The sequence below is a fragment of the Thermobia domestica genome, chromosome 15, assembly GCF_964235325.1.
Source record: "Thermobia domestica chromosome 15, izTheDome1.hap1.1, whole genome shotgun sequence".
NCBI lineage: Eukaryota > Metazoa > Arthropoda > Insecta > Zygentoma > Lepismatidae > Thermobia > Thermobia domestica.
Window position 1 is genome coordinate 139,503,486 of NC_137468.1, and position 12,314 is coordinate 139,515,799.

Here is a 12,314-nt window from a genome sequence, read left to right on the forward strand (position 1 = left end):
CATTTCATTTACTCTGACCTTTCTCATGAATCGAAGTACTATGCAGGGACAGTGTTTATTACAGGGTGGAGCACTTGAAAATCTTTTTCTACTGTGATAATGCCACCCAATCCATAAACAACATGTGCAGTTAACTTTCTTTTGTTTGTTGATCCATTCCAATTTCAAAGACATATTTGTCAATGATATTCTCTAGCAAGGTCGCGGAAGGGTTGTTGGGAGAGAAATGAAGAGTCTGTTATATTTGTACTTGTGCATATTGTGGAAAAAATGCCGCTATCTTTATTCATACTGCCGTATTACTTAATATAACATCAATTGCAAAGCTAAATTTCCTTACATTTTATCTCGTATTCGTATTCCCTTTCTTCTTCTTCTTTTTTAAAACTTTCCTAAATCTCCCTGCACCGCGGCAAATTTTCCTCAAACTAACATCATTTGTGAGTGTGACATTGGCAAACCGTAGCTAGAGATTTCGGCTCTCGGGGCGAAATAGAATTCGACGCCCCTACACTCAAGCTTTTTTTTTTTAACATATAAGAGAAGCAGCTTTTGTTGTTACGCTACCCTGAATTTCTTAGCAAGCTGCTTGGAGAGACCATTGCAACAACCAAAAGCAATCATGTATTCTTTTACAAATAAGAGAAGTTTTCAAAAAGCTTATTTTGAACTTTTGTTAAACTTGACAAAACTACCTTCGGTTGGTATACAAATCCACTTGGAGAACAGTTATGGAAATTTACAAATATTTACAATGTTTCATACTATAGATAAGAAATGAAATTTCAATACATTAGAAACTATGTGCTTTTAAAGTCTTCGAAATGGGTGACAGCATTAATTTCCAGTAACAATTGTAAACGTTTGTAATTTTGTTCTGTATGTGACCACATAAATAGCATTTTAGTTTCGATTCTTTCACGGTAAAAAAAAAAAAAAAAAAAAAAAAAAAGTGAAATGTAACGGAAATTCAGGAGGAGCCTGCACTGCGAATTTCTTAATATTGATCGATGGAGGTGAAGAATATGTTCAATGCTTGTATTTAAAATCCAAAATATAATCTGGATATTACATGTGGTAGGAGCTGTTACCACACGTTCTCGGCGTGGGATCTGGCAACACTCCTAGCCATGTGCTGTCTACTACCTATAAAGTGCAGTCCAAGCATGGCTCGCCCTTCTTCTTCGTCTTGGTTCAAGTCCGGCAGGCAGCAGCGGAGGAGGCGGCCCATAGAAGATCCTAGTTTGGAATGTGTTATTGCAAAGTAACGTGCTGAACTTCTGTGTGAAAATGTTATCAACAAAGTAAAAGTGGACTATTAACCCAGCAGTTTCCGAAAGTTAAGTAGCTGACTATTATTTTTTTTCCTTTTTCAGAATATCATTACTTAACTTTTGTAAATGTATAATTCGCAAATATATTCTCGAAAGTCGAACGAAGTGTTTCGTTTCCAATTGAATCCCTAGATTTCATCATCTACTTTCATCAAAATATTTTGCAGGTAAAAGACGCGGATGCTCCTCTTGTTACCAGGCAATGTGCTCGTTGAACGGCCCTGTACGTTGAACGACCACATGTTAAGATTATGGGACTTAGTATTCGTGTTCTTTTCTTGCTTAGTGATGAAAGTAGATGATGAAATCTAGGGATGCAATTGGAAACGAAACACTTAGACTTTCAAAAATATATTTGCGAATTATACATTTACAAAAGTTAAGTAATGATATTCTGAAAAAGGAAAAAAAAATAATAGTCAGCTACTTAACTTTCGGAAACTGCTGGGTTAATAGTCCACTTTCAGTTTGTTGGTTATAACATTTTCACAAACAAGTTCAGTACTGTCCAGCTACTTAAGTTTCGGAAACTGCTGGGTTAATAGTCCACTTTTACTTTGTTGATTATAACATTTTCACACACAAGTTCAGCACTGTTACTTTGCAATAACACATTCCAAACTAGGATCTTCTATGGGCCGCCTCCTCCGCTGCTGCCTGCCGGACTTGAACCAAGACGAAGAAGAAGGGCGAGCCATGCTTGGACTGCACTTTATAGGTAGTAGACAGCACGTGGCTAGGAGTGTTGCCAGATCCCACGCCGAGAACGTGTGGTACCAGCTCCTACCACATACATATGTTTGAAATTAAAGAAATTACTTAATTTGTTAATGAATGAAAGTTCTGAATTTAAGATTATGCACCAAAAAAATATCGTAGTAATACAAGTAGTTGATGAAGAAATGATCCCAATAAATTCCTTCAAATTGGAAGCATTTCATGTCAATTGAATAATAATAATAATAATAATAATAATAATAATAATAATAATAATAATAATAATAATAATAATAATAATAATAATAATAATAAAAGCTGATAGTGATCAGTATTTGAAAAATACGAAATTCATTTGGTTAAGTTCTGACCCATTGATCCCCTATTCTACAACTGTTTGAAGTTCGAAAATGTTATTATTCTTCTTGTTCACCTTCGTTTTTAATATTGCCGTGCAAACAGCAGCTTCAGCTTCCGTGTTTCTATTCCCTTCACTCTTCTGATTTTCATATCTTCATTCTCACCATTGTGATTAATTTATTGTGTAGAAAAGCGTGATTAACTCATCAAACTCATCACCATGAAAATGCTGAACACGTTTGGGACTTCGTAACCCTAACAGTAATTGTGTGAGAGCACAGATTACGAACTATTTATTCCAAGAATATTCAAATTAATTATTCGGGTGGTCTAATATTTAGCGCGCGGATACCTTTCGTGCATGAGTTTTGGAGTTCAATTCCTAGTGGTAGTCCTGAGAATCATTACAGTAGTAAACTGTACAATTTTCCTATAGGAGACTCGTAGCTGACGCAAACCAATAATAATCATTTAGATGTATTTGAAAGAAACTGAAACAAAATTTTTAAGTTTTACGTTCCATGGTTATGCCGACTAGCTAAAGGAGACGGTGATAACGAGAAATGAATGAAATTGTGGAATGAAAAAAAAATGAGAGGAAACGAGAAAACCTACACACGCGGTGTTTCTCCATCACAAAAGTCACTTGGCGTGAGCTGAGATTGAACCAAGGATACCATGCGCTAGAGGTGAAAGCTCTAAAACTGAGCCACCGCGACCCCGTTTGATTGTTTGTAATTACTGAATAATAAATAATTGTCTTGTGTTTATTTCCAGCATCAAGGCTATGTCAGACATTGAATCCGAAACCATCCTTATGCGTTCAAACTTCACGGCTCTCTTACCGACAATCGAACCCGGACACCGTGCACGAAAAGTGCGCGCGTTAGCTACTAAAGCCACTAAGCCAATAGAGAGGGCTGTAACGAATAACTGTTCGAATGCAAAGTGAATGAAGATTCCTGATACTGTACGCCCATAAAGAGTCACGTCTGGCTACACTGCTTTCCAGCTGAGTGATGTGTAGTCAGCACATCAGCTATCATACCACAACAGTTATTTTTGGCCTTCTAAACCAGATTCGAATAATAACTTTCGCAACATCTCGCTGTTGCGTAATAACACACCAAGGAAAACAGTTATTCCATCTCGATTTCTTCAGTTATACATGAAATAAACTATAATATAAGCATGATATAGTAGATTTGCCCATATTTGTTAAGCTGGTAAATACGTACACTATTCATTTCGGGAAACTTATGTACGACACATAGTTAATAGCACATAAATTAATTCAAGGCACGAACGCGCTAAAGCTAAAGAAATGCATACGAATTATAGTTATACAAAACATTGTTTACTTGTAACGCATTCAAAAGGTGTCATCCCCGGTTTTAGGTCATGGCCTCTGTCGCAGCGAAATTCACTTTCGCTTTCGATGCAACGCGTGTGGAAAGAAGAGGGATGTACGCAGTCTCAATTTAATTACATTACTGACGCTGGAATTACCATCTATGCCTAATAATACAATTACAGAGGATATTTTAAAGTAAACATGAAACAGAGCTAAGGGATTTGCTTTTCTGTTTATTTTTTAAAGTCATTTCATTTCTCAATGATTGAATGTTTTTTTAAAAAATCATAAAACATATTGTTTTAAAATTTCAAAATATTTGTTTATTCTTATTTTCCTACTTCTTGTTAATTCTGGAAAAAGAAATGTAATGGTGGCTCATTGGTAGAGCGCTCAAATCTAGTATAGGGTCCGCGGTTCGTTCCGAGGCCATGCGAGTTTGTAGTGAATCAAACATTGTGTTCGCGGTTCGGGTTCTTCTGTTCTTTCTTACACTCCGATTCCACAAATTATTTCATTATCATTCATTTTCACAACCATTCGTTTTCCTTTATCTAAAGAGCATAACCTTAGGACGTAAAAGTAAAGAAACTAATACACGAGTTTCCATTTTAAACAAATAAAACATATGTAACTCGTTCCTGTTAACGACTATATTTAAATATATAAAACTTCCTCATTTTCAACAAACTAACAAGTTCGTGACTGACTTCTCTATGTCTGTGTGTGTGTCTGTTATTTACGATTTTTTTTTTTTTTTTTTTAATTTTGAGCACTCGATTTGATAGAGCATTAAACACTATGCCAAAGAAGTGATGGAATTTTTCATGTCACTCTTACCGTTCCCGAGATATTAACCAAAAAATTCCGATATCGGGAGATTTAAGGAGCCATATCTAGAGAACCATAAGTCAGAGAGAGATGATATTTTGCGAATTTTTCAATTTTGAGCCCTCCATTTTGAGCACATGTCTTCGAAAAACAACATGTCGCAGAACCTTTTAACAGAACTCTTAAACAAAACATGTGGGAAAAAATTAGTACTTAAGGAAATTATAAATGGATAAATATATAATAAGAATTGTTTAATGAGTTTATGGTATAAAACCTGTAGAAGTTAAGGGGGCAGACTACTAAATATTTTTCAAAAGCTAACAATTTTTCTTTTGCCTGTTTTTCATAAGTAAAAAGAGATAATGAAAGGTAACTTACCACAATAATAGATAATGTTATTCTACACCCGAAAATACAAATCGGAATAATCAGTATTGCCATCCATAGAAATGACAGTGTGGCCAAGATTTGAATTACCCAAAAATCTTGGCTAAGTCAGAGACTAGAAAAATGAAGTCAACGGTAATTGATGACTTATCACGATATCTGTGTTACTTGTTAACTACTTTTTAAGCAATAATTGTATTTATTTTGTAAAAACTTACATAGCTTTTGAAAAATATTTAGTAGTCTGCCCCCTTAAGAAGAAAAATTAATTCTTTTTAAGTTCTTCTGGCAATGCTCTCGGAGCATTCTCACTAGTTAATACATGAACTCAATGTTCATGAAAAAAAAAAAAAAAAAACAGCGTGTGTCACTTTTTTACTAGTCTTATGAGATTTAGCAAAATAAATAATTCCTACCATAGTGTTGAACGCGTAAAAAAAAAAAAAAAAAAGAAAGAAAGAAAAAGACAGCCGATATAATTTTATTCAGCTGAGCAAAATGACATACTTCAAAGTAAATTCTTATATATAGCTTTCAAGAAAATTGACAAGAACTGAGATGCTTGTTTTTTTTTAAAAAAAAAAATGTTATTTGTAGCCAACAATTACAGGCTCAATGCCTCACCAACTATTAGAATGAAACATATTAAAGTATGGGCCTAATCCCCAATTTCTTTTATAACATTAAGAACAGAATAGTACACAATAATGAGATATAATAACCTAAAATTATCATTAATGCTTAAATTTTAATTTTAAATATATTTTATTTAATGTTCCCGAAGTTCTATTTATGTCTTCCGTATGTGGCCCAACCGGACTTCTGTTCAGAATATATGAAAATTGGACAACGTAGTCTTTATATGACAGTTCTCAATCTCATAGTTTAAATTGCACTCGGATCGTGCTAGATATATATTTTAGTATTATAATCCACTATATCCCTATTTCGGTTAGCAACTTCACAAACTCCCCTTGTATATCTTTTGAAAAACGTCGAAATGTAGTTTGGATGATACCATCAAACTCTTTTCAGCAACGAACAGCCGTTGTAGCATGTCAATTCCAAATTTCAATTTGTAATTCGTTACAAATGCAAATGCTCTTTCTTCACTTGTTCTACTATTACAGAACGCTCACCCAAATGGGACCAAACTCTGCGGTTTCTATTGACACACGCGCACACAAAGTACATGATGTAAAATGTGAAACATCACATTTAAAAGGACCGATAATGGTAACCGCATTTAAAAAAAAATCATGTATTTTGCCTCTTTTTAGTGTGGTAGTTACTTTTGTATCTGTATTTACGATGTATGATGGGGGATCCGCTGAAGAAGTATATAAAGCTATAACTGTTCCCCCATGTGTGATACTTTCCTCATAAAATAGCTGTTGTTATTTATTGCCATGTGCTATTTATAACATGTTTTAACTTAAGTTATATATACCATATAGGCGTTTAGAAAACAATTTTTTTGTAAGTGGAATTTGCCATTATGATGTACACAACTCAAAACCATATGCACACTTCCCTTAATATATATACATTACTTTCTGCCTATTTAGCAACTCTCATACGGTTGTAAATTATTCTTCAGAAAGGGTCGCCCATTGCCGCTAAAATTCAAACAAAGTGCTTTTTCTCTTTTTAAGGCTTCTTTTTAGTATTATAAATAACATTAATAATCTTGAAATAATGGATAAAACTGGAGTACCTAAGGAAACAGACACATGCTTCATATTTTAAATTAAAAGAAAAAAAAATATCACACGATGCGATTATTGGTCTATTAATTTTGTGTTTTAGTTGAATGTCTCTTCACGCCTTTGGTCTCCAGATGGGAGAGAGAAGGGAACTAGCTGAGACAAACAGCCCTTTTCCTTAGCAATCTAGAACATTCTACATAGAAAAGATGAAATAGAAATACATGAGGACATGAGTAAAATAACTGGATACAGAATTTACTTTATAATTTCTATCTATCTATCTCTAAAACTGCATTAGTTTGGACTGTATCCCAGGGTATGAAACGCTACAGGAAAAACATTCTGTCGCTTTTTGAAAGAATCTGTATGTTACACACAACGAGTTCTGTTATATTTATTTTGTAACAGATTGCAATTTCTGTGATTAATAATTTAACATTCAAGTATTTACTTAGTATGTAATGAGTTAAAGTCTGTACATTAGCTACATCTGCGCCGTATATATAGAATTCCACGAGCAGAGGAAGGAGGAATTTTTGCCAGTACGTATTTATAGAACTTACATATGCATAAATAAAGTAATGATCCTTCTCTATTTCGGACAAAGATATATAAAGAACTAAGAATAGTGAATGGAGGCAAAGGATTCACATTTTCTTGATATCGGAAGATGACCCACGAAAGTCTATGAACAGCTAACTGCACGGCTGTTTTAGCTGGATGGTTGTAGCCAGTGTATCTTCTCGAATCATTTATTTCTGGCTTTTCAAACCAAAATCGGTTACACTTTAAATTGTGTAGTTCTCCAATAGCCTCCCAATTGCTGAGTCAATAATCATTTTATTTCACCAAAGGAAGTTCAAAATGACAATCTCACCCAGTCAACATAATTAAAGGGCCTCAACAGGTTCTTTTTCGTTTCGTTTTTCGCTCAGAAGTTTATACATTTATTTTCGACGTTACAGTACAAGAGAGTAGAACAATGGTGAAATAATTGTATAGGATTGCTGATAAATATTTTTAATGATAAAAAGTGGTTCGCCCCAGAATGCAGCGAAGCAAGCATGGATTGTTTTAAAAAGATCTTTATTTCAATGATGTCCTAAAAACCTTACTAACAAATGAAGTGTTACATCTGATGTAAAACATGCTATGCTGCCAGACATACAATAAATTTCAGTAGTATTTGAACATTCTTGTAATTCACCGAATACCAGAAGCAGATTAGAGACAGACCTAAAATTAATATTAGAATTTATACAAGCAATAATGAGAAACTCGATATTTGGTATTTAGACATTTCATTTAAAATACATAAAAAACTTGTTGCAGCACTTTTTAAAAATTTGACTAGATTATTGAAAAAGCCCTAATTGTCCTTCATTTTTAGGTCAAAAATCAAAAACCGCTTAAATACATGTTTAGTTGTTTCAAATGAAGAGTTTGAATACCAAATTTCATATCTTTGACCTTAAGGGATTCCAAGACTATATTGTAATAATAACTGCAATACCTATTTCTCCTCTTTCTACATCTGTAATTTTTTTTTTTTTTTTTTTTTTTAGTCTCTCTCAGTGGTACCTTATCTCACAAATCCTATGTACTGTCCAAATTTCTAATTTCAGCGCGCCAAGTGGACTTTGTGGTGGAGAAACTCCATGTGCGTGGGTTTTATCACGATTCTTCCGTTTCATCGCACTTTATTCATAACACCATTGCATTCATTTCTCATCATCACCGTTCTCTAGCCTCGTGGGACGTAAAACTGAAAGATTTCATTTGTTTCTAACTTCAGAAATTCGGCCTAAGTGTTGATTACTCAGTCAAGTTTTATATATATAAATATTTTCAAAGTCAATATTTTAAAAAATAATAGCCTATATTTCTATACAATATTCTTTTAATTTTCTTTCTTTATTTATTATTTGTTTCCAATTTTTCATATATGGCCTACTAGGCTCGAGGTCTCTCACGTGCAACAATAAGGTAGAACAAGCTACCAGATGCTGTTAAAACAACTGAGCTGGCAATTCTGGTTGAACATAAAGAGAAAATAAAGAAACCAAATACATTTAAAATATGTGTACGCACGCGCCTGTGTATGACTAAAAGAGGAAGAAGATGAAATACAGGATTTAAAGCAGTAAGAAACAATTTTCCATTTGTTGCCAGTAAAAGCACCGTTCGTCAACATCATAAGAATCTTGACTTTAATGTGTTATGTCTGAATCAGAGGAAATGGTTTGTGTTAAAAGTTATACAAAGAACGCAGGTCTTATACATATATGCACACACACACACACACATACACACACCTATGAATATAGAATATACAGCGTACAAGTTGCTTACATATGTTTCCAGTTGTCGACATAACGAGACCTACCATTGCTGAACTAATGTAGTACATCGTCACTTGTAAATGTTTTAGCGCTTCGTTTCTGAAGAACCGAAGTAAAATTGGCTGTTGAACGTTATGTTTTTTAAAGAAAGAATGCGTGTGTTGGGTGCATTTGGATAATAAATACAATATGCCACGCTCTTTCTTTTTCTCATTATTATTATTATTATTATTATTATTATTATTGCGAAAAATTTGATTCCCTTCCCCATTAGAGTGCGCAGGGTAAAAACCCACATCGGCCCAAGAGCTAACAGTATTCAAAATTTTTATTTCAGATTGTTCTCCCGTGATGATGAAACTTAGAATTTCGTATTCATTTTAATATATTGAGGAAATAAATAGAAATCCCCCAGCCCTTCTCTCGTTAAAAGTCAAATTTCCGGAAAAACTGTGGCGGAACTTAGCGAAACGCTGTAACAAATAACCTGTTTTGAAACACGTAAGTATCATATTCTTAACATATGTCTAATCTTAAGGGATTTCGAGATATTGCCATCTTATAACAATTGCAATCTTCACCCTTGTTATTTTTCTCTTTTTTTCTTATAAGGGAAATATATATAAAAAACGCTGAAGCGTCTTTAATTATTTTAAATGAAAAGTTTAACTACCAAATTTCAAGTCTTTAACCTTCAGAGGTTCGGCCTCCGTCGAATATCCAAGTTTAAGCGGTTTGGCTTGGGTATTGATGTCTGTCAGCACTTTTTTCTTATTATATAACTTCTAGATGAAAATATGGAAAAATTAGGGCATATATTTTGTACATAAATTTACAAAACGAGAGCATAAACAATTCAAACAAAAAAATCTTCGAGAATCGAGATAAGAAAAAAATCACTCAAGAATCAAGACAAAGAATTCATCGAGAATCGAGACGAGAAAGAATCCATCAAATATCGAGACAAGAAAGAATTCTTCTAGAATCGAGACAAGAAAGAATCCTTCAAGAATCGAGACAAGAAAGAATCCTTCAAGAATAGACACAAGAAAGAATTCTTAGAGAATCGAGACGAGAAAGAATCCTTCAAGAATCGAGACGAGAAAAAACATCCTTCAAGAATCGAGACGAGAAAGAATCCTTCAAGAATCGAGACAAGGAAGAATCCTTAGAGAATCGAGAGAAAGAATCCTTCAAGAATCGAGAGAAAGAATCCTTCAAGAATCGAGAGAAAGAATCCTTCAAGAATCGAGAGAAAGAATCCTTCAAGAATCGAGACAAGAAAGAATTCTTCTAAAATCGAGACAATAAAGAATCCTTCAGGAAACGAAACAAGAAAGAATTTTTCAAGAATAGACACAAAAAAGAATTCTTAGAGAATCGAGACGAGAAAGAATACTTCAAGAATCAGAATCCTTAGAGAATCGAGACAAGAAAGAATCCTTCAAGAATCGAGACAAGAAAGAATTCTTCTAGAATCGAGACAAGAAAGAATTCTTCTAGAATCGAGACAAGAAAGAATTCTTCTAGAATCGAGACAAGAAAGAATTCTTCTAGAATCGAGACAAGAAAGAATCCTTCAAGAATCGAGACGAGAAATAATCCTTCAAGAATCGAGACGAGAAATAATCCTTCAAGAATCGAGAGAAAGAATCCTTTAAGAATCGAGACGAGAAAGAATCCTTCAAGAATCGAGACAAGAAAGAATCCTTTAGAAACGAGACAAGAAGGAATCCTTCAAGAATCGAGACAAGAAAGAATCCTTCAAGAATCGAGACAAGAAAGAATCCTTCAAGAATCGAGACAAGAAAGAATCCTTCAGGAAACGAAACAAGAAAGAATCCTTCAAGAATAGACACAAGAAAGAATTCTTAGAGAATCGAGACGAGAAAGAATCCTTCAAGAATCGAGACGAGAAAGAATTCTTATAGAGTAGAGATAAGAGAAACTTCTACAAAGTTTACGAAACGGGAAAACTTTATTTTTCGTCTTATCTAGTCTCATTTTCGGCATGCAGGGCACATGAAATTTGAAAATTCGTTGTAGTCTAGAATTATGTTACTTTTAAAAATAATTATAAGACCATTCCTATTATCAATTTAAGGGAAGTTCAATTAAAAGAGTTAAGATCAACAGATTCCAAATATGAAAGTAAAATGTATATACTCTATTTGCCGGGGAAAAATTCTTCACACAAAACCTCGACCTCTTGAGAATTATAACGTGCGAAATTATCATGGAAAACAAAATAGAAGACCTTGAAAAAAAAAAAAAAAAGTACATATATTGCACACGATAAGTTTGTCTTGTAACACTTTTCCCCAACATCTTCCGGTGCATATTTCCGCATGAGTCGACATTACCAAACGGTATCCACCAACGAAAATACAAGAAAAGGCGGGAATCAAACAGACACAATAAGAACACGGGCGAGGTAAAAACGCAGTCTGACACACGCTCAATTAGCTTTGGTTTCTCCGTGAAATATGTTTTTCGTTATCACTTCCGCAAGAAAACTTGTTCCACAGAACAACGGGATTTAATCCAATGCTATTAAAACCATACATCGCACTTCATTTTTTTTCTTTCTTTTTCGTCATCAAGTATCTTTGATTTACAAGAAACACTACAACTAACAATGTTCCATTATAAGGAACAACAACGGAAGACACTGTAATAATTACTAAGTGTTCTTGAACTTCGTAATTTATTTCTTTTATTATTTTACCTTGTTCCCTTTATATAACATAAGCACAATATGGCAATTTTCTTACTGCATTTTTATTAGCTTATTACACGACGTTCGTAACAACATTATTTTCTTTTTGAAGGCCATATGTGATTGTCTCATGTTGAATTAAATCTTTCCCTTCTTTTAATATGTCGTTTCCCAACACCCAGACTTTCTAATAAGTCTAATGCTATTGCTGTCTATAAGACAGCGATAGCATTTTTTTTTAGAGGCAATTTTCGTAGAATAAAAAGGAAGGGAAAATGTGCTAAAATAAAGCGGAAAGAAGAGCAAAAGAAAGTGCTACACCGCTTAACTATTTTCACAACTGCCTTTTCATCTAACGGAAAAACTTGAATAGTCACAATGGAATGAAGATTTAAAAAAAGAAAATGATGTACTATTTTTCACAACCAAAGGTGGAGTTAGGTGCGCACGGCGCCTAATACCAACAATGACCCCGTGGGGTAAGAGTATTGGCAGGCCCGTATCCACGGGGGGGCTAGGGGGCCGGGCCCCCCTAAGCTTTGGCTGGTCCCCTAAAAG

General features: G+C 34.1%; 1 protein-coding gene across 4 annotated transcripts in view; it reads right to left on the reverse strand.

Moving 5' to 3' along the window:
• Epac (Exchange protein directly activated by cAMP) overlaps positions 1 to 12,314 on the reverse strand; it is a 1,466,091-nt gene that overhangs the window by 230,101 nt on the left and 1,223,676 nt on the right. The gene's annotated exons all lie outside the window — the stretch shown is intronic.